Source organism: Nerophis ophidion, linkage group LG09 (assembly GCF_033978795.1).
Source record: "Nerophis ophidion isolate RoL-2023_Sa linkage group LG09, RoL_Noph_v1.0, whole genome shotgun sequence".
Lineage (NCBI taxonomy): Eukaryota > Metazoa > Chordata > Actinopteri > Syngnathiformes > Syngnathidae > Nerophis > Nerophis ophidion.
This window is the reverse complement of record NC_084619.1, coordinates 28991593-29019204: the sequence shown is the minus strand read 5'-3', so window position 1 is coordinate 29019204 and position 27612 is coordinate 28991593. Positions and strand designations below refer to the sequence as shown.

The following is a 27612-nucleotide window of genomic DNA, read 5'->3' as shown; positions in this document are numbered from 1 at the left end:
AGCAAACAAAAAAACAAAAACAAAAAAAAAACATGTGAGTGAGCAGGTTAGGTTCACAGAGTATGTTACCATGGTAATTTACTTTTGAGTTTGACTTACCTCTATTTTTTGGAAAGGTGCATGTCTGCATGGACACACTTCACACTGCCATGCATATTGCAGCGTTTTTATTGTGAACCTTGATTGTTTTAACGTCATCGTCGTCTGGATGAAAAATCCCAACACAAAGAAAAAAGGTTTTATTGTCATTTAAACTTAAACCTATATGCCAAGTCTGTTGTTCTTGTGTTAAAGTTTGGGACACTCTATATATGGAATAAAGACAGAAAACAATATGTTCACACACATGTTCTCCAGTCAAGCTGTGATTCATGCATCATTTTTTTATTAATAAACCAAGACCAAAATTGTGATTCGAAATCAACCATGCGCTTTGGCCTGACTGTGAGAACCTATCCAGTGTCCTGTTACATTTCTCTGATGTCATACCAACACTGCCCACTGGCTGCAAGTAGAAACTGTGCATATCCTCAGCCTTTCCCTCCTTGTTTTTGTTTCTTTTGGCATAATCACAATTTTTGGAAAACAAACTAACAAAAATACAAACACCCTTTGCAAAGGATGCTGGTTCTCAGGAGAATATATCATTTTGAGATTTGACATGCGGGGATTGTACTAAACAGCATTGTTATTCACCATTCTCTGAACTGTTTGTCTTTGAATTATAGGGCATTCAAAAATGACAAGTTAACTCATGTGATTGGTCACGTAAAAGGATTGCATTAAGCATGTGTATAAAAAGATTAATCTTGCAATTTATGAATTTATGAATAATAATGAAAGGCGGCACAGGAATTATCAGTGCAAACATGATTGAGGAAACTCAGACTGGTGTGCTCACTGGCAAATTTTGCTTACAAAAAAAACCCAGACTGGAATTTAGATAAAACTCTTACCACATTTTAAATACATAAGTGATGTGCAGTCAGGTAGACAATTTTCCTGTAAAAAGCCGTGTAAAAATGTGTCCGAGGACCTTAAACGCTGGTTTAGTGTAGCTGAAACGGGGCTTAGGCTAAATAATTATTTGTTTATGGGGTTAAACCACTAAGTGTAGACATGGCCTTAATCTCTCACTATCCATCCATCCATCCATCCATCCATTTCCTACCGCTTGTCCCTATCTCAACTGCATTCAGACAAAAGGTGGGGTACACTCTGGACAAGTCGCCACCTCATCGCAGAGCCAACACAGATAGACAGACAACAATCACACTCACATTCACACACTAGGGACCATTTAGTGTTGCCAATCAACCTATCCCGAATAATCCAAATTCAGAAGTGTGATTAGTCTAATTTACTTTAAAATTATATTTTTGAATAATTTAAAAATTGAAGCTCCACAAAAGGCCTTCTTGACCTGGGTGTATTCCAAATATGTGGTAAGACATTATCATATCCTCCATGTGATAAATAACAAAGGTGACTCATATGTATCATATTTTTCTCAATCAGAGTCAGGAAAATTAAATCCTTGTTGCAGTGTCTAATAATCTGATAACACATCAAGAAGTTGGGGATTGCACCCTCACCCTGTTCTATCTTTAAAGCATCTCAATATTGGCCATTAATACACATGCAAACATTAGACACTAGAGAGCAGTCTCATACTACTTTACACACTTGCCAGGAAATACCAGACTTGGAGGATGTTCATTAAGTTTCATTTTGTAGAAAAAAGCAGATACCAGACATGACACAATCTATAATCATCTCAAAGGGCAACTTTGTGGCTTTAAGAAGCACTACAAGAAGTCAAGAAAATATATTGTGGCAGCAACCGTTTCATTTGTAGATAAAGCATGGTGAAATACTCATTATTATCAATAATGAGGACACATTTATGGAATTATGAAAAACAAACAAACAAAAACACTAGTACTTCGTTGCACCACCTGTGGCTTTATTAGAGCTTGCAGTTTCTGAGGCATGGACCTAATCAGAGACAATCAGTACTCTTCATTAATCTTGCTTCAGGTTTCCTTAATTGTTGTGGTCAGATCAGTTTTGTAGGTTCTGTCATGGACAATTTTCACCAATTTACACTACAGTGTTTTAATTGGACTGAGATCCAAAATATTTGACCTCATGTATCTTTTGTCAAAGAAAATGTTAAAGGCCTACTGAAATGTGATTTTCTTATTTAAACGGGAATAGCAGGTCCATTCTATGTGTCATACTTGATCATTTCGCGATATTGCCATATTTTTGCTGAAAGGATTTAGTAGAGAAAATCGACGATAAAGTTTGATACTTTTGGTACTTCTGAAAAAGCCTCGCCTTTACCGGTAGTCGCACACGATGATGTCACATGTTGATGGCTCCTCATATATTCACATTGATTTTAATGGGAGTTTCCAACAAAAACAGTTATTCGGACCGAGAAAACGACAATTCATCATTAATTTGAACGAGGATGAAAGATTCGTGTTTGAGTATATTGATAGCGACGGACTAAAAAAAAAAAAAAACGCGATGGCATTGAGACGTATTCCGATGTTTTTAAACACATTTACTAGGATAATTCTGAGAAATCCCTTGTCTTTCTATTGTGTTGCTAGTGTTTTAGTGAGTTTAATATTTCCTGATAGTCGTAGGGGTGTGTCCACGGCCGGGTGTTGACGCGCAGTCTCTCAGGGGAGTCGACGGCAGCTATGGACGGCACAAGCTCAGCTTTTATCTGGTAAGAACAGACATTTTAACCACAAATTTCTCACCGAAACCTGCTGGTTGACATTTGGTCTGGATTCATGTTCGCTTGATCCATAGTAAATTTTCACCTCCGGGAATTTTAAACAAGTAATCACCGTGTGTTTGTGTGGCTAAAAGCTATAGCTTCCCAACTCCATCTTTGTACTGTGACTTCTCCAATATTAATTGAACAAATTGCAAAAGATTCAGCAACACAGATGTCCAAAATACTGTGTAATTATGCCGTTAAAGCAGGCAACTTTTACCTGTGTGTGTGCAGCGCTCACACTTCCTAAAACCCCGTGACGTCATACGTACACGTCATCATTACACGACGTTTTCAAGACGAAACTCCCGGGAAATTTAAAATTGTAATTTAGTAAACTAAAAAAGCCGTATTGGCATCTGTTGCAATGTTAATATTTCATCATTGATGTATGAACTATCAGACTGCGTGGTGGGTAGTAGTGGGCTTCAGTAGGCCTTTAACAGTTTTGTTCTATGGCTAGATTCATTATTTTCTTTAACAATGATGGCACCATACCCAAATATTATTTCGATTGATGGAAATGTGAATGTAAACTTGAGCATTTATCAAAGATGTTAGACAGCCATCTCCCCAGTGCCATTACCTGACATGCAGCCTCACTTAACCAATGACTGTGGACATTTACATGTTTTCTTCAGACAGTCGTCTTTATAAATCTCATTGGAACAGCACCAAAGAGAAGTTCCAGCATTGTCACCTTGCCCAATGCAGATTTGCGATTCATCCATCAATCACTCATCACTCATCACTCAATTGAGATTCTTCACTCAATATGATTTTAATCCTGTAATTCATAGTCCATTACTTTTTCTTGACCCACTGTAACCATGTTTTTTTCTGTTTTGGTGTTAATTTGGGCTTTTCAATAGCTTTTCCGTAAATCCCATTTCTGTGAGGCGGTTTCTTACAGTTCGGTGATGGACGGTAACTCCAGTTTCCTGCCCATTTGTTCTATAATTCATTTTGCTGTTAATTTGCTGTTTTCAAGATGTATTGCTTTAAGTTGACACTCGACACGTTTATGTTTTCCTTGGTCTACAAGTATGCTTGCTCTCACAACCTGCCCATGTTTGTACTTGGTCCAGCTTTTAGACAGGTGACTGTGACCAACCAACATCTTTTGCAGCATTTCATGGTGATTTACCCTCTTGAAGAAGATTGAGAGTCCTTTGCTTTGTTTCAGTTGATGTATCTCGTGTTAGAGCCATCATTTATGCCTACTTACCAGGTGCAACAGCTCTACCAGGTGTGAACACTCCTTTTTAACTGAAGAATAATGAACACATTTAATCTGATGCAGGTGTTGACTTTGGGAATTAAAAATTACAGGGTGATTCCAAAATGTTATCCTCAAAATGAATTTAATAACTGTACCCACTTAGCATCCATTGCCGGCGGTCATCTATAGCAGTGGTCTCAAATGGGGGTACGTGTACCCCTGGGGGTACTTGAAGGTATACCAAGGGGTACGTAGGATTTAAAAAAAATATTCTAAAAAAAGCAACAATTAAAAAATCCTTTATAAATATATTTATTGAATAATACCTCAACAAAATATAAATATAAGTTCATAAACTGCGAAAAGAAATGTAACAATGCAACATTCAGTGTTGACAGCTAGATTTTTTGAGGAAATGTTCCATAAATATTGATGTTAAAGATTTATTTTTTTGTGGAGAAATGTTTCGAATTAAGTTCATGAATCCAGATGGATCTCTATTACAATCTCCAAAGAGGGCACTTTAAGTTTAGAAATCCATCCATCCATTTTCTACCGCTTATTCCCTTTCGGGGTCGCGGGGGGCGCTGGCGCCTATCTCAGCTACAATCGGGCGAAAGGCGGGGTACACCCTGGACAAGTCGCCACCTCATCGCAGGGCCAACACAGATAGACAGACAACATTCACACTCACATTCACACACTAGGGCCAATTTAGTGTTGCCAATCAACCTATCCCCAGGTGCATGTCTTTGGAAGTGGGAGGAAGCCGGAGTACCCGGAGGGAACCCACGCATTCACGGGGAGAACATGCAAACTCCACACAGAAAGATCCCGAGCCTGGATTTGAACCCAGGACTGCAGGACCTTCGTATTGTGAGATCTTTATTTATAATTGAATCACTTGTTTATTTTTCAACAAGTTTTCAGTCATTTTTATATCTTTTTTTCTAAATATTTCAAGAAAGACCTCTACAAATGAGCAATATTTTGAACTGTTATACAATTTAATAAATCAGAAACTGATGACATAGTGCTATATTTTACTTCTTTATCTCTTCATTTCAACCAAAAATGCTTTGCTCTGATTAGGAGGTACTTGAATTAAAACATTTTCACAGGGGGTACATCACTGATAAAAGGTTGAGAACCACTGATCTATAGGAAGGGTACCCCCATGTCCACATTTCTTGATTTTGTTTAGTTTTTCTTAAATCCAGAAAGTTGCCATTTGAAATAACTATAGTTATATGTTATGTCTATTATCTGTTATTTTACTACAAAAACATACAAGTAAATTAACATCCCCCAAAACTGGTCATTCCATAATATTTTCCAGAGGTTATATTCCTACACTCTACTGCATAAGATGGCGGCGCGTACGGACGCAGCGGCTTACAGCTCCCACTTTCGGTGCTTCCTTTTATGTTTTATATTGTTTTGGTTATGTCTATCTACTTTCGCGACACAACACAGTTGTCAAAACCTACTGGACATTGGTTTTCGACACAATATAGCTGTTTCGAGCGATTTCCACCGCTCACACAACATACCCGACGAGATAGCGAGACCGCCGGAATCTCCGTGGATTGTTATCGGGTCAGGCAGGCGACGCAGGCGGCGGCGGGAGAGGAAACATAAGCGGGGCTGCCGGTCTGGTCTCTTAAAGAGAATCAAGAAAGAGCCCCACAAGCCTCCGCTGCTGAGCATTTACCTCACCAACGCCAGATCCGTGGCTCACAAAATGGACGAGCTAAAACTTGAGCTAGCTGGAAATAGCTATATCCAGGACTGCTGTTTTTTGGTCATTTCCGAGACCTGGCTTCACCCACTAATCCCCGACACTGCGGTGCAGCTAGCTAGCCGCACGCTGCTACGGCGGGACCGAAACGAGGACTCGGGTAAGAGCAGGGGAGGTGGTCTCTGTGTTTATGTACATAACGCATGGTCTAATAACAGCACTATAATAGAAAGTCACTGTTCCCCCGACCTAGAGTTTATGTCAGTGAAATGTCGACCTTTTTTTCTGCCAAGAGAGGTAACAGTAGTAATCATTACGGCAGTCTACATACCACCAGATGCTAATGTTAGCATGGCTCTCTCCCTACTGCTAAATACAGTAAACAAACAGCTGCGTGCCCACCCCAATGGTGCTCACATTATTGCTGGTGATTTTCATAAAGCCAATTTGAAAACATTACTACCTAAATTTTACCAGTTTGTTAAATGCCCTACTAGAGGGGGAAACACTTTGGACCATGTTTACTGTAATATCAAAGAGGCATATAGAATTGAATTGAATTGAATTATATTTATATAGCGCTTTTTCTCTAGTGACTCAAAGCACTTTACATAGTGAAACCCAATATCTAAGTTACATTCAAACCAGTGTGGGTGGCACTGGGAGCAGGTGGGTAAAGTGTCTTGCCCAAGGACACAACGGCAGTGACTAGGTTGGCAGAAGCGGGAATCGAACCTGCAACCCTCAAGTTGCTGGCACGGCCACTCTACCAACCGAGCTAAACCAAGCCATCCCCCTCCCCCACCTAGGCCAGTCAGGCCACCTCTCTTTGCTGCTCATCCCTGCTTACACCCCCCTCAGATCAAGGACACAAGCAGTAATAAAGACTGTTACAACTTGGCCTGAGGATGCACTCCCCCAGCTACAGGACTGCTTTGCACAAACTGCGTGGGATTTTTTCAAAGACCAAGACCTGCCCACACACACAGAGTCGGTACTATCCTACATAAAGTACTGTATCAGCAATGTCACTGTGAAAAAAAACATCCGGGTTTACCCAAATCAGAAACCCTGGATGACATGCCAGGTCCGCATGCTCCTCAAGGCCCGGGACATTGCCTTCAGGTCAGGTGACAGTGCTCTATACAGCGCTGCGCGTGCTGACCTGAAGAGAGGACTCAGAGAAGCCAAGAAGGACTATAAAGAGAGGATCGAAGACCACCTCTCGAGCAACAACCCACGGCAGATGTGGCAGGGCATACAGCACATCACCAATTACAAAGGCTGTGATGCAGTCACCGGGGACTGGGATGCATCGCTAGCAGAGGAGCTGAACTGCTTTTTTGCACGCTTTGAGACATCACAATCAGTCACAGCCACACCACCACCAGCACCCCCAACCCCCCCAACCCCCAGTCCCCCCACACTCATTCTTGAGGAGCACGAGGTCAGGCGGGTGCTCAAGGCAGTGAACCCCAGGAAGGGGACTGGTCCAGACGGTGTACCCGGGAAGGTGCTCAAAGCATGTGCCGACCAGCTCTCCTACCTTATCACCGTCCTCTTCAACCTCTCCTTGGCCCAGGCATTCATCCCACCCTGCCTTAAATCTGCCACAATCATCACGGTACCCAAGAAAGCTGCCACAAACAACCTCAATGACTATCGCCCAGTAGCACTCACACCCGTCATCAGGAAGTGCTTCGAGAGGCTGGTCCTCCACCACATCAAACCCTGCCTCCCCCCCACCCTAAACTCACAGCAGTTTGCCTACCGGGCAAACAGATCCACAGATGACACCATATCCATGGCTCTCCACTCCACACTGAGCCACCTGGAACACCGGGGGAGCTATGTCAGGATGCTTTTCATTGACTATAGCTCCGTCTTCAATACCATCATTCCAGACATCCTGGTCACCAAACTGCTGGATTTAGGCCTACCCTCACCCACCTGTCTTTGGATTAAGGACTTCCTGACCAACCGACCTCAAACAGTAAAACTTGGCCCCCATCTCTCCTCCCCCCGCACACTCAGCATCGGCTCCCCACAGGGCTGTGTGCTGAGCCCTTTGCTGTACTCCTTCTACACCCATGACTGTAGTCCAGCCCACTCGGAGAACACCATCATCAAGTTCGCCGATGACACAACGGTAGTGGGTCCCATTACAGGGGGGGATGAGTCTGCATACAGAGATGAGGTCCTGAAACTATCAGCGTGGTGTTCAGTGAATAATTTGGCACTGAACACCAGAAAAACCAAGGAACTCATCTTTGACTTCAGGAAGAACACTGCAGACCCCGCCCCCCTCTACATCAACGGCGAGGAGGTGGAGAGAGTCAGCTCCTTCAAGTTCCTCGGCACCCTCATATCTGCTGACCTGTCCTGGACCCAAAATACAACTGCGGTCATCCGGAAGGCCCAGCGGAGACTCCATTTCCTGAGGGTGCTGAGGAAGAACAGCCTGGAGAGGCAGCTGATGGTGACCTTCTATCGCTCGGCTGTCGAGAGCCTGCTGACGTACTGCATAACAGTGTGGTACGCCAGCTGCACTGAAGCAGACAAACAGGCGATTCAGAGGGTCATAAAGTCGGCACAAAAAATAATCGGCTGTCCCCTGCCCTCCCTGAAGGACTTACACAACCCCCGTTGCCTCAGCAGAGCAAAAAACATTACCAAGGACAGGACACACCCTGGCTTCCACCTGTTCGACTTGCTACCATCAGGCAGGCGCTACAGGTGCATCAGAGCCAGAACAAACAGGTTCAGAGACAGCTTCTTTCCCAAAGCTGTCACCATGTTGAACTCTTACTTATAATAATAATAATTCACCCCTATACAATATAATGCCCTAATACCCTACTGTGCAATACTACCCTTCGAGTGCAATACGTCCGTCACTGATTGTTATTTATTACTTCGGTACTCCTGTCTTGCTCTGTATATTGTACAGTATTTGTATTTTGTACTTCTATAGTGTTTTGTATATTGTACAGAATTGTTTATTATTTTTATTGGATAGTAGTCTGTTTATTTCAATTGTTAGTTTTTCCTTTATTACCTCTTATGTCATTTATTTCACCCCATATTTGTTCCCACTACCGCACCTTAAGTTGGAGTCTTTAATCTCGTTATATGCAAATATAATGACAATAAAGTTAATTCTATTCTATTCTATTCTCTTAATGAGGTCTTTAATACAAGTGCTGCTACAGTTTTTTCCCCCCAGAAGCACATAATTCAACCAGTCGGCGGTCCTCCCTGGCGCACTTATCAAGATGCTCCCACCATATAGGACAGATACAATACAATGTGAAGACAACTCCTCAAAGGGGTAGCGTCATGTCCTTGTGATGCCACAGGCACACAAGGCTGCATTGTGAAGCCTTGATGCCCCCATCTTCCCTCAAAGATTTTCTCCCGGGTGACATCACCTGAGGTGCTTGGCCACACGTACGCGGTTATTTAGATTTGCAGGACCTGTCCACACAGATATGTCACATTAAACAAGACAACAGATGGAGTTATGACACCTAGGGCTCGATCTACTAAGATCCAAATATCAAGTGCTAAACAGTGTGTGCAAACTATAAAATTGTGTGTTGTGTACTGTTAGTGAGTGTGTTGCGGGTGGTCTACTAAAACTGCATGTACAATTGGTAAGAAATGCAAAAGTGTCGCAGACTGCCATATTTGAATGAGGTATTTGCATGTACTAAGCAACTTCAACATGGAAACACTCATTTCCCTCCACATTCATATTCTCATATTTTATATACTCAATATGTGGGGTTTTGCAATGTTGAAAAAACGTACACCAACCTGTAACACCTTCATCTGCAGTATAAAATTACCATCTATGGAGCATAAACTGGGATTCACGGTGGTTAGTGCGTCTGCCTCACAATACGAAGGTCGTGAGTAGTCAGGGTTCAATCCCGGACTCGGGATCTTTCTGTGTGGAGTTTGCATGTTCTCCCCGTGAATGCGTGGGTTCCCTCCGGGTACTCCGGCTTCCTCCCAATTCCAAAGACATGCACCTGGGGATAGGTTTATTGGCAACACTAAATTGGCCCTAGTGTGTGAATGTGAGTGTGAATGTTGTCCGTCTATCCGTGTTGGCCCTGCGAAGAGGTGGTGACTTTTCCAGGGTGTACCCCGCCTTCCGCCCAATTGTAGCTGAGATAGGCACCTGCGACTCCAAAGGGAATAAGCGGTAGAAAATGGATGGAACATAAACTATTTTTAGCACGCTACAGCGGGTTCTGCAGGTAGGCGGTGGACCATGGCAACACTGCAGCGCATGCATTAGTCTGAAATGATCCAAATGCAAGAAAATGCATATCGCAAGATATTTTTTTGATGTATGGGATGCATCATAATATTATATTTCATTGTGGGGAAATAAAAACGCTATTAAAAAAAATGCCAGCAGATACTCTCCATCCATTTTCTACCACTTGTCCCTTTTGGGGTCATGGGGGGTCGCTGGAGACTATCTCAGCTGCATTCGGGCAGAAGGCGGCGTACACCCTGGACAAGTCGCTACGTCATCGCAGGGCCAACACAGACAGAAAATATATTGCCTAAAACGCATCAATTAAATTTGTTTAATCGGCCCCTTAAGTCATCCAGTAACTATACATAAAGGGGCAGCATGGCGTAGTGGGTAGAGCGGCCGGCCAGAAAGGGTTGCAGGTTCGCTTCCCACCTTCCCATCCAAAAAAAAAATAAAAAAATCGCTGCCGTTGTGTCCTTGGGCAGGACACTTCACCCTTTGCCCCCGGTGCCACTCACACTGGTGAATGAATGATGAATGAATGATAGGTGGTGGTCGGAGGGTCCGTATTCGCAAACTGGCAGCCACACTTCCGTCAGTCTACCCCAGGGCAGATGTGGTTACTGGTGTAGTTTACCACCACCAGGTGTGAATGAATGTTGAGTCCCACTTCTCTGTGAGCGCTTTGAGTGTTTAGAAAAGCGCGATATAAATCTAAGTTACTATCATTAATATTATAATAAAGTGATCAGTGGCCTTGTGGTTACAGTGTCCACCCTGAGATCAGTAGGTCGTGAGTTCAAACCCCGGCTGAGTCATACCAAAGACTATAAAATTGGATTGTACTCTCTATTTTGGTCATTAAAGAGACGCAGTCCTCTGGGCACAAGTTTAATAGATAGATAGATAGATAGTACTTTATTTATTCCTTCAGGAGAGTTCCTTCAGGAAAATTAACATTTCCAGCACAATCCCATTCAAGATCAGACACACATTACAGGGAGACAGACAGGATCGGTGACAGGTCTGCCAACTTCCGGCGCCCCTTACAAAAAAAGGTGAGATACAGGCAACAAGGGGGGCGAATGGGAGAAAAAAATAAAAGATTAAAATAAAATAAAATAAAAACATCGGTCTAAGCCTGGGTCTCTGGAGAGGGGGTCCAGACTGACGCCAAGGGAAAAAAACAACTCACAGCCATAGTATACATCCCTCTTACAACAAACATCAGGACATGAAAGACATTAAAGCAGTGGAGCTGATACAAACAGCCACCTCCACATACAGCTATGAATAAAAACTAAAATAAACATATTGTTGTGTTTGTGGGGTTGTTTATGTGTTTTAGATCGGATGCTAAGTTTAAGTAAAACTGAGTTAAGTATCAGCAGTCTAAAACCGAAGTGTCTCTTTAAGAGAGGCGTGTACCCTTAGCCCAGCTGATCGGCGTTAGGACTGATAATTGGCGTTGCAGTTCATTCAGTCTGTACTCACGCTCAACCCGGTGTGCAGCCACTTGGTGAGTTCCCGTTTGCATTGTTTTATGTTGTACACTGTCACCATGCTCATCTGTATTATGTTGTGTCCGCTGCTTTTAAACTCCACTGTAGCGCTCTTGTAGATCCGGGCGCTTAGATAAATGTTTGTTTACCACGGCACCTGTCTTAGCGTAGGTATCGCTACTTCCTGGTTTGCCGTGGTGCATTTTGGGAGTTGTAGTGATTTACTAAAATGCACTTCCAGAGGCTTGTAAATGGTAAATATAATGTTTGATGGATGAAACGTGCTCATGAATTATATAACTTTGTTTGAATTTTATTGTATATGATCAACATGAGTTTATAAATGGTTGATATTTATTATAGATATTTATTATTATTATTATTATTCCATCCATCCATCCATTTCTACCGCTTATTCCCTTTCGGGGTTGCGGGGAGCGCTGGCGCCTATCTCAGCTACAATTGGGCGGAAGGCTGGGTACACCCTGGACAAGTCGCCCCCTCATCGCAGGGCCAACACAGATATACAGACAACATTCACACTCACATTCACACACTAGGGCCAATTTAGTGTTGCCAATCAACCTATCCCCAGGTGCATGTCTTTGGAAGTGGGAGGAAGCCAGAGTACCCGGAGGGAACCCACGCATTCACGGGGAGAACATGGAAACTCCACACAGAAAGATCCCGAGTCCGGGATTGAACCGTGACTACTCAGGACCTTCGTATTGTGAGGCAGACGCACTAACCCCTCACCCACCGTGAAGCCCATTATTATTATTATTATTATTTATTATTAAGGCCATTGATTTTGGTACGAAAATGATGCACTGAATTCTTCCTTTCAGATTTATTACCTAACTAACTGATTGACCAAAACTAACTAACCAACTAAGAACCAGCCACCAAATAATAACAACTACTGCTGCTGTTCTCCTGCTTGGAAAATAAATAAACGAAAATACAAAAACTGGAAATCTTGAGTAATAATCTGCGCACACTTGGTTGCCCTTTCCGTGGGGAAAATGGAACACATATACACTGTGGTGGCCTCTGCAGTGTTCCACGCCATCGCCTGCTGGGGTGGAGAGAGTATGGCCAGAGACAGGAGCAGACCCAACAAGGCAACCAAGAGAGCCGACTCTACTCTCGGCCGCCAACCCACTCTCAGCTCCGCAGCCCTGTCTCTTCATCCGCATCTCTTCCAGTCTCTCCAAACTGACTTTGGTGTAGCAGAGACCCAGCAGCTGGTCTCCATGGCCAAAAGGCTCCTGGGAGGCAGATCCAGAAGTCCACAAAAAGTATCGCAGAGGTCACGAAAGTGCCACCACTTGTCACATAGTCCCAAAGGGTCCCGGACCAAAAGGCAAAAAAAAAAAAAAAAAATATATATATATATATATATATATATATATATATATATATATATATATATATATATATATATATATATATATATATATATATATATATATATATATATATATATATATATATATATATATATATATATATATATATATATATATAAACAAACATATGAAAACAAGGGGGAAACACAAAAGGATGACACAAGAGCACAGAGCTCCTGCCAACAGCAGCCGCTACAGGGCGCCCTCTTGAAAAAGAAAAAAAAAATTAGAACAGCTTTGTCTTCGCTATCAAGCTTGCACATATTTCAGTACACACAAACCTTTGAGTAGATCAGGCCCTTAGTCTTTACCAAACATTGGGAACCTGTAGAAATTCCTTTTTAAAAGAGACACAATAGTACGGCGAATAAAGGAATAGAGTTAAAAAGGCCACTCTGTGACCTGTTACTTTCTTTGTTGTTTGGCGATATCACATGGTTCCACTGTCCCATAGTGAGACATTGTGAATTCAGTCACCCAGTAATGTTGACGGAAAGAATAAGCAGGATGGGAATGAGTTGGAAGTCACTTAGATAAACATGGGGTGTTGTCAGTGAATCTGTTGTCTTCTCTTTGTACATAAAAGTCCACACATCTGATATCGTTGTATGATCCTGATACTACAAAGAAGAAAGCATTCCTATAATAAACCTTGTTGGTTTCAAGCATGTGTGTGAGGTGAAGAATTCCTGTATGGGTTGTCTGAAAGTCCCTTTTGAAGGATTTTCTGCAAAGTGATTTAGTTTTGCGTCAGACAACAGTGCCCTTTTTGCTTCTGTCCTTAAAACAAATTAATGAACAGATTTTCTGTGTGGTTTTGAATTTTTTCCACATGTACGAGCAAATGCATGGCAAATCCTGACTGGTGAGGCACTGTCTTATTTTGTTTTTATTCGTAACACAGTTGGACTTACACCGTGTATTAATACTGCAACACTATGCTTCTCCAGCAAACGTTATGTTACTTTCTTGCAAATAAATCCTCCTTATTTTATTTCATTGCACTTTTCCTCTTTGAAGAAAATAAATCGACACAAGCCCCCGCAGGCTTACCTTCATGGTGAGCAAGAGTATTTTGGTTCTAGCGCTTTGACAATCGCAAACGAGTCACGTCTTTTGAATGACTCTTTAAAGTGAACAATGAGAACCGATTCCCTATTGGGAGTGGTTCATTTGCGAGACTTTTTAATATGAAAATTACCCACACCGACACTTTTACTGCTGTACGAGTCGGAATGGGTACTGAAGTCTGTAGTTTTAAAAGCACTAACCGAATTTGGGTATTGATTTACGCAAAATCAAACGATAGATTATTTCCATACCTTTGTTTTGTATGTGAATGCAATTTTGCATTCGCATCATTATCAAGTACAAATGTTTATTCTTGTATTTATAACACTATGTACTGTACAAACATATACATTCAAATTTTAGTTGTATATTTATTTTAGTATTGTTAAAATGTTGGTGGAAAATTTAAGTTTGCATGGGCTTAATCTATAGCGTACATGTTTATTTTAGTTGTGGCAGGAAATTTTGAATAATACAGTACAAATAAAAAGTGTAGTCTCATGGTCAAAGCATGGGGATATGGCACCACTGAATAAAATGTATAAAACAAGCCAAGATTTGAATTATTCTGATAAATTTCATGGCTGGTTTACAAAGTGGACACTCCGTGATCACTTACGACCGCCAGACAATTCTGGATGTGGATGGATCAGGTCGTTTTGGACTGAAAGATGTGTGTACATTGGACCACCTCGCTAACATGGGAATACTTTGCCGGCTACATCCAGCGGCCTTTGACGCAGCTGAGTATAGTACCAGCGGAGACCGTCAAAGGAAGACACGCAAGCAGTGTGAACAAAAGCAGAAGCGCGGATGCCGAGCGGGGCTAACAACAAAGCAAAAGGCTAATCCCCACAGAACACAGCTTCCTTCCATCCTGAAGCTGGATTTAAGTGGAAGACGCGAGCCTACTAGTCTGGTTGAGGCGTCAGTTAAGTTAGAACAAGTTTTTTTTTATGACTGTGTCAGAATTGGACATGCGTTCTACTGAGGTGGCAAATTTTGATGCGTTCAGTTTAAAGCAGCACCAAGCAAACAATCGGAAAATTCCCGTCATATCAATTCCTAGATATGGTCGTAATTATTTTAAGTGCACTACGCATAATAAACGCAACATTATTAATATTGCTACTACGGATAATTTGATCAAGAACTCCTTAAAACAGCCCACTACCTATAATATGGGCTTTTTAAACATAAGATCATTGTCTCCCAAGACGTTATTACTTAATGAGATCATTAGAGACAACAATCTTAACGTCATTGATCTCAGCGAAACCTGGCTTAAACCAGATGACTTTTTTGCTCTAAATGAGGCTTCTCCTCCTAACTATACGAATGCGCATATTGCCCATCCCCTTAAAAGGGGGGGGGGTCGCACTAATATACAATGAAAACTTTAACCTTAGTCCTAACCTAAATAATAAATATAAATCGTTTGAGGTGCTTACTCTGAGGTCTGTCACACCGCTGCCTCTATACCTGGCTGTTATCTACCGCCCCCCAGGGCCCTATTCGGACTTTCGTATTGACTATTGCAATTCTCTTTCCACTCTTTTCAAACAGTCAACACTAAAAAACGTCAGACTGTAAAAAATGCACCTGCCAGACTTTTGACCTGTGCACCCAGAATAGCCCATATTACCACCATTGTATCCAGTCTTCATTGGCTTCCAGTTAAATTCTGCGTTGAGTTTAAAATTTTAGTCCTGACACTCCGTGCGTTTCATGGTGGGGTCCCTCAGCACATCACTGACTTGCTATGCCCCTACTCTTCAGGGCGCAACCTCCGGTCTTCAGGCCAGGGTCTTCTAAAGATCCCAGAAACTTGTTTTAAAACCCGAGGAGATCTGGCATTCCAGACTATTGCCTTGAAACTCTGGAACAATTTGCATTGGTTCCTCCGTGATCTTGACTGTGTTGACACTTTTAAGAAAAATTTGAAGGTGTCTCTTTTAAGTAAAGCTTTCAGTTAATGCACCTTTTAACTATCAATTTTAATCCACTTTGTTTCATTTTTATGATGTTGCCCCTGTTTTAATTGAATTGTTGTTTTACTTCATTTGTTTTGTACAGCTTTGTGATTTTTTTTCTGTGAAAAGCGCTTTATAAATAAAATGTACTTACTTACTTACTTACTGTGGTGAGAACTGAGATATTTGCAAAGAAAATGTGAATGTTTATGTACATACCTTAATTGTTTGCAAACGGTGCCTGTAACATGGCAGTAAAATAGCTGTTCAAACAAAGCAGAAAAGTCAGTGATGTTTTTATTCATCCTTAATGAGATGAATAAGATGTTCTCCTGTTTTAAAAAGGTTCAATATGTTTAGCAGGAGTCTTCTTCCTTAAACTCTGTAAACACTTTGAGTTTGAACTGTTTCTCAAAGTGGGTTATTTTGGTGCATTGTTTGATTTCTTTGCTTAATCCAATCCATAATTTGGCCAATACCGAAGAAAAATCACTGAACTAGCATTCAAAATTTGAGAAAAAAGTAGCGTCTTATAGTTTGCAAAATACGGTAAGGGTTTAGAAAGAGATTGACTTTAATACATGGTTTTGCAAACATTGTATGATGCTGACAAACAGAAAACGGAACGTGCATTCCAGCACAGTTTGTAAGGGATTGCGCAAGCAGGAGGGTAGACTTAATTTTAGCTTTCTGTCCTGTATTTGACAGGAAATGTGCAAATTCAGCCATACATCTCAACAAAATTATTGGAAATCATGCAGACTATAATTTTATGACAGTTCAGTGGACACATATTATATATGCTATCTACATCTGCCTACCCTGAGTATTGAAGCTGTGAATTAACATCAATTGTTTTATATTGCTTGTGCAATTCCAATAAACTTGCATGTTTTCCCTGTTTTGTAGACACATTTCCTCCAGTCTTTGAGGTGTGTCCTCCCCTCGTACTGTTACTGTCCAAACTATTCATGGATTCTTACGCTCAGACAGTCACAGCACAATCCACCATGTCAGCTTTCTATTCTTTGTCAGTGGAGCAGCTCCAAGATTTATCTCCTGATGAAATCTGAGATTAGATGTTTGAATCTGTGTGTTTAGGCTTTGATTAGAAGCGCCCCATGCCAAAAAAATGTTGAGTGAACTGTTTTATGTTGTCTCTTTTATTTTTGGTTTGGTGACTATTCTTGATTCAGTCCAGACATTTGATGATGTAATCTTGTGGAATTTTTAGCTAACTCCCCATCGAATAGGCTCATTTTAACACACCAGCTCATGTTGGTAAACAGTTCTAATGCTGTCATGTACAATTGCCCAAAAGCTAAAATATTAGAAATACTGTGCAGCTCTACAACACTACAAATACTAATAAGAGCACAGCGCACAAGTCTTTTGTCATATCAGCTGTCTCTTGACTAAAGATTGTTGATGGACAGTTAGAAAGATAAAATTTAGTTTTTCCAGCTATGGGATTGAAGAAAGTGAGTGTAAGGCCCAGTGCAGAGAAGAAATAGAGGATGGCTTCAGAACGGTAGAAAAAATAGTTCTGACTCATTTTGCGCACTTGTGTACTTTCTGAGTTGGCCATGTGTTTCTCTGTTTCTATACATGCACAGTGTCCACCCTTTTGGCAGTACATAAGTACAAATACGTTTGTTTTTTAAAAAAAAAACTTACAAGCAACTTAAAGCATAACAATTGGAGACAGATCTTATTTCAAAACACTCTTAAGTTGGGATACTTTTAAGTTGAGGTACCACTGTAGTCAAGACAAACATTTCAACAAAACAACCCATTGTTTCATTCCTTAGGAAGAAAAGCTTTTTTTTTTTTTTTTTTGTCCTGTCCAGCTTCTGAGGCAAATCATATAGTTGATATAGATGCCCATATCAGCTGTTCAGATTTACTTTACAAAAGAGAAGTGTGGGAAACTTCTCTTTTTGCCTTATTTGTATTTGAATTTATTAAATAATAATAATAATAATAATATTTATTATTTGGTGCAGGCAGGCCGGAGCAGGAGGGGATAGAAAGAGAAAAAAAAGGAAAACAGAGGGGGAAAATTGTGGGGACAATAGGGGGATTAGACAGAGAGGCAAACACAACAATAACAACAACAACAACAGAACAACACCAGCAAATACAATATGTACAAATATGATGGTAAAAGTGATAGCAAAGAAGCAGTTAGAGAAAATAAATAATAATACAAAAATGACAATGAGCATTATTACACTACAATTGGAGCAATTCCGATACCAATAGAAATAGCTTTATTGATAATGAACAATACCAAAAATGTACCTCTATTATCAACAATACAGTTGATCAAATGCAACAATACATATACGTAATGATAACTAGAGATACAAAAGAAAGCAAAAAAAATGGAGGTGAAGAAAGAGAAGCAACCTATATTAACCTTGTAGATTGTTATAGTAAGAATAGGTTAAGCTTTGTCAGTGTGCCATGTGTTATCCAGTTTACCCTAGGGTAACAATGTTAATTTATGTTTGATGAAACGTGATTATGTGCCTGAGTGTATGTATGTATATGTACTTGTATATGTCCAGTATGTGTATATCAATGTTTTTACAGTAAATGTATTTGTAGAGTATGTGTATATGTATGTTTGTACAGTGAATGTGCATGTGGATGTACAAACTTTGAGTATGTAGGTTTGTACTGTATTTGTGTATGTATGTAGGAGTGTAGGTACGTATGTATGTATGTATGTATGTACGAATAACGGTGTGTATGTGAGTATCTGTGTATTTGTATGTACAATATATTTGACTCTTAGTGTGTTTGGGAGCCAGAGTACGGCCCCAGCCACCCAGAGAGCCCAAACTACAAACAGCAGGTGTGGCGCCCAGGGAACCAGGGACCACCGGCCCCACGGAGCCAGGCCGGCCAGCAACAGGAACCCCAGAGCCCAGCCCACCACGCCGCCCGGAAGAGCCAGCAGCAGGCCGCAGACAGACATGCGAGAAGCGGGGGACAGCCGACCCAGGTCGGCCGTCACAGGACTGCCTAGCATGGGGCCACGGGAATAACCAAACCCACCCGCAGGGACCCCAACGATGGAGATGGAACAACCAGCAACCGCCCAGTCGAAAAATCCCCCTATATGTTAATGTCATCGCAAAATAATCTGGAACACTTCAGCATATATGATGACAAGATACACTAATATTGCCGAATTGTGTCTAAAGTTCCGCCAATTAATCATACAACGAATGCAGCTGGGATAGGTTCCTGTCCCCCCCTCCTCGGGAGGGACAAGCGGTAGAAAATGCATTGATGTATGGATGGACAGACTCAAATCCTTTTCAGAAAGGACACACAACAGGCTTCCTTGGATTGGTTGTGGCCAGGAGTCTGTACTAGTTTAAAGTGACCAATCAGAAAGGAGGCCATGTATACAATGCCCGCCCATAATTGCCAAAAGGGTGGAACACACTGTATTTGTAGAAAAAGTGAGGAAATGCTGGGCGAGTGCAAAAAGAGTCTGCATGTGAGGCCAAAAAAAGTCCATGTGAGTGTAAAATGAGTTAGCACGCATTGTGTCCTGCATGACAGAAGAGAGGACAAAATTATATAAGAAAGAAATATTTGAAAACATCACTTACTTGGCAAAGCAGTACGAGCGCAGCACTGCTATAATAAATTCTGAAGGGCGAACATTTATCCCCGAAAATTTGGAAAAGCTATTAATGGTGTGTTTATGAAGCGGCTCACAGACGATAATGTAGAAATTAGCTCTCCAAGGGAAATGCTGTACGTTATTATCACTTTATTTAATAAAAATCATGTTATTTTTGATACATTATTCATAATCTAGAAGTTTGTTTTTCTTATCTAAAAGCATGTTATGTTACAACAATGGTTGTGTTGATGAAATTAATTTAAATAAATTTCAATCGCGAGGATAGATTTGTGATAGAAATACCACAAAACCAACAACATTTTTAGGCTTAGGTACCACTGTATTATGATTTAGAATTGGGGATTTGCACATCAGCCGAATCATTTTGGAATGTCCAAAAGTTTTAAACTGGCTTGAGTGGACTAGTCTATAACGTAGGACCTGATCAGCTTCATCCTTCATCAACATGTCCAGCATATACTGCTGAGTCGCAGTTGATTTGCCCTAAGAGTGCAGAACCTCAGCACATGAGAGAAACCTTTATGCTGCATGCTCACAAAATTATCTCCTCATCAAATTTTATTTGAGCCGAGCAAAGTTCTGTTTATTCAGCAAGTGAGTGAGACTGGCTTCCATGCATCGTACGCAGTCCTGTAAATCATAAAGACATCGGTCTACATTAACATTGATTTAGCAGTGCTTTACTATTTTATTGTGTGCTGCTTTCAGCCAAGTTCCCAATGAGGAGCAAAAGTAATAAATGTTCAATGCTTCTTGTATGACAAGCAAGGCAGCCCTGTGGAAAAAAAAAACATATCAATATATTATTTTTCTGAAAGCCCAAATTAGGTTGTCAAGCGGTATATACAATGTTAATTTTCGGAAACATGTTTTACATTGTATGTTTGCTTCCCCCTCACCATTTTATGGTGCATTGAGATAACTTAGTGTGTTTATAGAATTCTTGTCTAGTTCGGCTTCAGACGGAGAAAAAACATTAGTCTGAAAGACGTCATTTACCTATGGTGCAGGCCATATTTCAGGCATGGGTATATAAATGTCCAAATAAATACAAAGGACACTTGATCTCAAGTGGCCAATAGATTTGAATATGAGAGAGACATTGTAAGTTGTTGGAATTCTTGGAAATGTCTCAACTGCTTTGCACTTTTTGCAGACTAAACTCAATTCTAATAGTAAAATTGCAGGGAAAATAGAAACCAATTACATCTCTTTGTCTTTAAAGTTTGTTTTGCATGAATGCAATGTTACTTGGCTCAGCCTCTGCCCAAACATAAGAGTGGGATATTCCATTACATGCAGTTTGTTATTATAGCTCTGAAAGAGCTACTTTTAAACAATGTACTTGGGAACGAGCTCTCTGCATGCAAATGCTATATTTCTTCCTTTGGCCAAGGAAAGTCATTGTGCAACTTTATTTGAGTCTGCAGTTTTTAGAAGCAGAACTGTGGTTCAATGGAACGGCCCAAAGACATGTTTTGCACAAAGGACTTCTGTTTTGAGGATTGGATAATGTTTTTAGGACTGCCTGTGGTATGCATTTTTTAACTCTTTAACACCAGACTGCAATTACTCTAGATGTTTAGGAGTTCTCTCCTGTAGTGCCACAATGTGAATAAAAAATCAGTTTTTGAACTGCAAGCATGAATCAGATTTCATACAACACTTTGGTTTTTGTATGCCCACCTTTTTGTATGATTTTGGTTTTCATTGAAAATTACGGCCAAAAGTCTTGGTTGTCGTGCGGCCAAACAATACACATAACCAGAGGCGTACCACCAACTTCTGGGCCCGCTTACACAGGACTCCTGGATTCCACACACACACACTTTGTATCTTAACATGCACTAACCAACGAATTATTGCCTGAAATTTGGTTAAAGCTATATTCACTTAAAATATGATTATGAATCTGTGAAGTTTCCCTTCAACGTCAGAGTGTAAAATAGAGATTAGCTGTTACACGTAGGAATATCATCAGTGGATAATGCAAATCATAATAATTAGAGATGTGCCGATCAATCGGTCCGGGATCCGTATCGGACGATTTTCGTCAAAGAGTATGTGGTCACCCATTACCGATTAATGCCTTTTAATGCCAATCATCATTAGTTGACAAGCGACTAGCGGCTTGTTGAGTATCTGCATACACACAGTGTGGCTTCAAACAACACCAATTAATAAGTGCTCAGTAAGATGTAGATGGAACCACGTTGCAGATAATAACAGGAAATTAACAAGAATATTAATACAAGTCTAGAGGTGGTAGAAAATGGATGAATGGATGGATAGACAGAGGATAATGTAACAACTGTTGGTGTGTCAGCATTGTAACAGTCAGTATACAATTATGATTTTATTAATATTAGCGCATCTTCTGGGAGTCAAGCTTCTAACTTTTAATCGAGGGTCCTTGAACGCGCCACAGTCATCTGCAATGAGAAGCAAAAATAAAATGTATACATGACTTTTTCTTATGCTGCCAAAAATAGATTTTTACGTTTATTTGGTGACCTCATTCTTGTCTCAAAATGATGCGGCTGAGTGTGAATGCTTAAAGGAGAACTTTGATGACATTGTGGCGTCTGTGTTGAGGGAAGTGTTCGATCTAGGTATGTCACTGTCCAGGTAGAATAAACCATTTGGCTTTTTGATAGTGCGTGTAGGTAATCTTGGATAGTCCTAGTTTGATTTAATTAATCTTATTATTGAAATTTAAAGGCATTATTTATTTTCTATTAACATGCATGATCTGTTAAAAAAAATCTTCAAACTTCACAAAAGCCAAGTAGCCCCGTACGCTTGGGGCCCCGGGGCGACATCCCCAGTCCCCACTTACCCCTTTACCTTCGACGCCTCTGTGCGTAGCAAACCCTAGTCTCTTTTTGTTATGATCCGCTGCCCGGATAATATTTTGTTTAGATTTTTGAGTTTGTTTGTGCACTTCTCAGTTTGTTTCCATGGTTGCTTATTGGCTTATTGTTTTCACCTGTCACTTGCTCCCGACGCGCACCTCTGTTTGTTAATCACTGCCTGTATTTAAGCCTGCCTTCTTTGTTCTCTCATTCTCGCCTCCTAGTTTTGTGTTACACGCAGTTTGTGTTATACGCAACAAGTGACAACTCGGTTTCTGTATTCTGTCTTTGCTAGCTTTCGCGCTATGCCTTTGTTTTCCGCTAGCTCCCATGCTAGTAGTTTTTGTTTTGCCTTTTGTGCCTAGTGCAAGTTTTCTGTGTCTTAGTCTGTTTAATGTTTAAATAAATAAGTATTTCTTACCTCACGCTGTTTCTGAGCCCGACCTGCATCAAGAGAGAACGCACCCGCATCACGATGCCTCGAACTCGTCACATTAGGAGGCGAGCAGAACAAGGTTCTCTCGCTGCGGGCTTCATGGAGGTCGACCACGAAGGAACGTGGGCCAAATAATAATAAATACACATAAACAGGCATCGATAGGTAGGAAAAGTTGTTTTTCTGGGGCAGCGTGGCTCAGTTGGTAGAGCGGCCTGGTTCGTGGTGAGGTGGGTCGATCGCAGCTTCCGCCATCCCTGTCACGGCTGTTGTGTCCTTGGGTAAGACACTTGGTTTTCATACAATTTGGTCTTTCTTGGACCTTCTAGAAGAAATAAAAGTCCCAAACATAGATAAAGCTATATTTTCAAGGGTGTCGCATGTTCCCTTATAGAATTAAGTTAAAGTTAAAATACCAATGATTGTCACACACATACACACACTAGGTGTGGTGAAATTTGTCCTCTGCATTTGACCCATTACCTTGTTTACCCCGTGGGAGATGAGGGGAGCAGTGGGCAGTAACGGTGGCCGCACCCGGGAATCATTTTTTGGTGATTTAACCGCCAATTCCAACCCTTGATGCCACATTTTCACTTTTGTAACCTTAAATGTTCTCATGTGTGCTTCTTTAGCTTAGGTGTTTTTTTTACCTGTAGAGAAGCGCTATGAGTTTCCATACCCCCAAGGTGGTATTAGAAACTGTCCACACATCTTTGACAGGCATGGTTCATGGAAACGCACAACTTACGCACACCCCTTTCTTTACCTGGTTAAAAAAAAAAAAAGAAGTGAGGTGAGGTCTTGCTAAAACTGTCAGCACACAGCAGTTTTGCTGCACAACACTGATGACACTGATGCACTGATGACATAGTGGGGTGGGGTTTGTCACCACCGGCCGAACCACAACAACCTGCTGCTCTCCCCTTGGCTGCACTCAGAAGGAAAACACCAGTCTCGGGTGGTCTTGGGTCCAATTATCAAACACAATGGATGGAGGACGAGTCAGCTCCCGAATCCTCAAATAGTGGCCTCTGCTCTGATTGACAACATGCCTCAATTAAATATGAGGTGAATAAACACCTTTCCCAAAATAGATGCTTCCTTTTTTGTCCTCAGGTAGAAAGTACTGTGTATGCCATGGTTTGCTTTATTTTTCTAGCTTTTCCACCACATGTGAACCGCTGTAATCTTGCTGCCCTAAGTTTTTGAACCAATATTGTAAGGGCATTAAATACTACCCTATGGGAATTAAACTTTATTTTTGGACTTTATTTATGTTCCCTTGTTTTATATTATTTCCTCTCCAGCAGATTTTCTGTAGTCCAGGGGTGTCAAACTTATTTTAGACCGGGAGCCACATGGAGAAAAATCTTCTACTCTACTGGGCTGGACTGGTAAAATCACGGCACAATAACTTAAAAATAAAGACAACTTCAGATTGTTTTTTTTTTGTTTAAAAATAGAACTGTTATGTTTAACCGAGAGGAGATTATGGCAGACTGACACCAGAGGTTGGGAAAGTTCAATAATTGATTATATATATATATTCAATAAATATATATATATAACAAGAATAATAAACAATTTTAACAAATAAACTTTGGAAATGAAGTGTGACAAAACTCAAGAGTGTGTATGGTGTAAGACTATGTGTAGAATTTAACTGAAGTGTGTGTTACCAAAGTGTTGACGAGAGCGAAGGAACGAGGCTGTCCATGGGGCAGGCAGGATCAGGGGCGCGAGAGAGCCGTTAAGAGTCCAGGGTCGAGCGAGGATTCGAGGAACGAGGGAGGCAGTCAGATGACAGAAGGAGATCAGGGGAAAAGTGAGACACACAGCTCACTTACCAGGCAACGGAGGGTACTGCAGGGACCGGAAGAAGACAAGGTGACAAGTCAAAACTCAGAGAGGAAACAAGACTAGAGCACAAAGCAGTCGCTTACGGTACAATGGCCTGCGGGCCATACGTTTGACACCCCTGCTCTAGTCTCAGCACTGGCTCCCTCACCTGTCCCTGATTGGCAATGTGTCTTAAAAGGGAACTGCACTTTTTGGGTAATTTTGCCAATCATTATGAGGGACAAGAATGGTAATTGGAAAATGGGTTATACTTGTACAGCGCTTTTCTACCTTCAAGGCACTCAAAACACTTTGACACTATTTCCACATTCACCCATTCACACACACATTCACACACTGATGGCGGGAGCTGCCATGCAAGGTCCTAACCACGACCCATCAGGAGCAAGGGAGAAGTGTCTTGCTCAAGGACACAACGGACGTCAATAGGGTGGTAGAAGCTGAGGATCTAACCAGGAACCCTCAGATTGCTGGCACGGCCACTCTCCCAACCATTTTAAGGATGATAAAAATGCTTTGAAAATGTGGCTAATTGGAGTCACTATTGTAGCCTTTAAAGCCATCTAAGAAAACTTCAAAACCCTCCATTAACGTGTTGTATACACACTGCTAGTCGATATATGAAGGAGTAACAGACACGTTCATAACAATGTGTAATAGGTTCAATTGTTAACGTATTTGGATCATTTTCACAAGTGCCAACACTGACTTCTACCGCGCATTGATTTCCGGCAACGTTTGACTTCTGGCAACATGTCTGTTCCTACTTCCAGAATCAAAGAAGTGTTTTCTAATCAGGGCAGACTTGATAACAGACAACAAAGACGAATATTCATGGACAAAAGAGGAGTACCAGCCTTATCTTTTTGAAGCTGAATAAACAGAGGATGAACTGCTGCTTTTAGAAGCGAGCATAAAGAAGAGGGTGAAACGTTGGAGCAGACAAAAGCCGATAGAGTGAGTTTGGCGTGACACAAATAAACCAGAAAAATGTCCCCGGCCAGCTGGATAAAAACAGACAAGCGTCCATCGAGTGAGTCACACTTTATATTGATCATGACACACGCAGCAATTCATGTGTGTAACATGACAAACAAAACATGAAATCAATCAATCAATCAATGTTTATTTATTTAGCCTTAAATCACAAGTGGCCTCGAAGGGCTGCACAAACCCGACATCCTCGGTAGGGCCCACATAAGGGCAAGGAAAAACTCACCCCAGTGGGACGTCGACAATGATGACTATGAGAAACCTTGGAGAGGAAGCATATGTGGGCAATCGTCCCCCCCACCCCCCCACCCCCATTGGACCGAAAGCAATGGATGTCGAGCGAATCTAACATGATATTGTAAAAGTCTAATCCATAGTGGCTGTAACGTAACCGTGAGAATCAAGTCCAAAGTGGATCCAATATAGCAGCGAGATTCCCGTCCAAAGTGGAGCCAGCAGGAAAGCATCCCAAGCGGAGGCGGATCAGCAGCGCAGAGATGTCCCCAACCGATACACAGGCGAGCGGTCCATCCTGGGTCCCGACTCTGGACAGCCAGTACTTCATCCATGGCCACCGGACCGGACCCCCTCCACAAGGGAGGGGGGGACATAGGAGAAAAAGAAAAGAAATGGCAGATCAACTGGTCTAAAAAGAGGGTCTATTTAAAGGCTAGAGTATACAAATGAGTTTTAAGATGAGACTTAAATGCTTCTACTCAGGTGGCATCTCGAACTGTTACCGGGAGGGCATTCCAGAGTACTGGAGCCCGAAGAGAAAACGCTCTATAGCCCGCAGACGTTTTTTTGGCTCTGGGAATCACTAACAAGCCGGAGTCCCTTGAACGCAGATTTCTTGCCGGGACATATGGTACAATACAATCGGCAAGATAGGATGGAGCTAGACCGTCTAGTATTTTATACGTAAGTAGTAAAACCTTAAAGCAATGGGTATTTCACAAATAAAACCCAATTTAGTAAACCAATTTATTTTTTAGCAGTTTTAACTGTTTCAGCAACATAGAATGGTAAATACCACCCTAACCAGCTCAACACAACACAACACAACACGGGGCGTTCTGGCAAGTCCCCAATTTCATGTTGACTTGAACTCAAGATGATGTTGACCGCCAGAATGCGGTTTTTATTATAAGATAAAATTCTGAACATTACAAGCTTGAAATTACAAACCTGAGCTTTTGCTTTTGTAGTCTATGCTGTCGGATCTGACTGGGCCAGAGCGGCGTGTGGTAACCGGACCCTGATGCGTCGTCCACTGACTCGTCCTGCTGCACGTGTTGTGTACAAATCGTCAAACAAACGTTCAAACTTCTGACTTCGACTTCGGACTGCCGCCCCCCTACCGCCCCCTTCTTCCTCACCCCCCACTCACCCCCACCCCACCCAGATCTTTCCACTGCCCCCAGGGGGGCGGTACCGCCCACTTTGGGAACCACTGCCTTAAAGTCACATCTTAAGTGCACAGGAAGCCAGTGCAGGTGAGCCAGTACAGGCGTAATGTGATCAAACTTTCTTGTTCTTGTCAAAAGTCTAGCAGCCGCATTTTGTACCAACTGTAATCTTTTAATGTTAGACATGGGGAGACCCGAAAATAATACGTTACAGTAATCGAGACGAGACGTAAAAAACGCATGGATAATGATCTCAGCGTCGTTAGTGGGCAAAATGGAGCGAATTTTAGCGATATTACGGAGATAAAAGAAGACCGTTTTAGTAATGCTTTTAATGTGTGACTCAAAGGAGAGAGTTGGGTCAAGAGATAATACCCAGATTCTTTACC

General features: G+C 41.5%; 1 long non-coding RNA gene across 1 annotated transcript in view; it reads left to right on the top strand.

Annotated features, from left to right (window-relative positions):
* Positions 1 to 11475: 11475 nt before the first annotated feature.
* LOC133558795 (uncharacterized) overlaps positions 11476 to 27612 on the top strand; it is a 42316-nt gene continuing 26179 nt past the window's right edge. The window contains exon 1 of the long non-coding RNA XR_009808001.1: positions 11476 to 11558. This is a non-coding gene — a long non-coding RNA (uncharacterized LOC133558795). The remainder of the gene's footprint in view (positions 11559 to 27612) is intronic.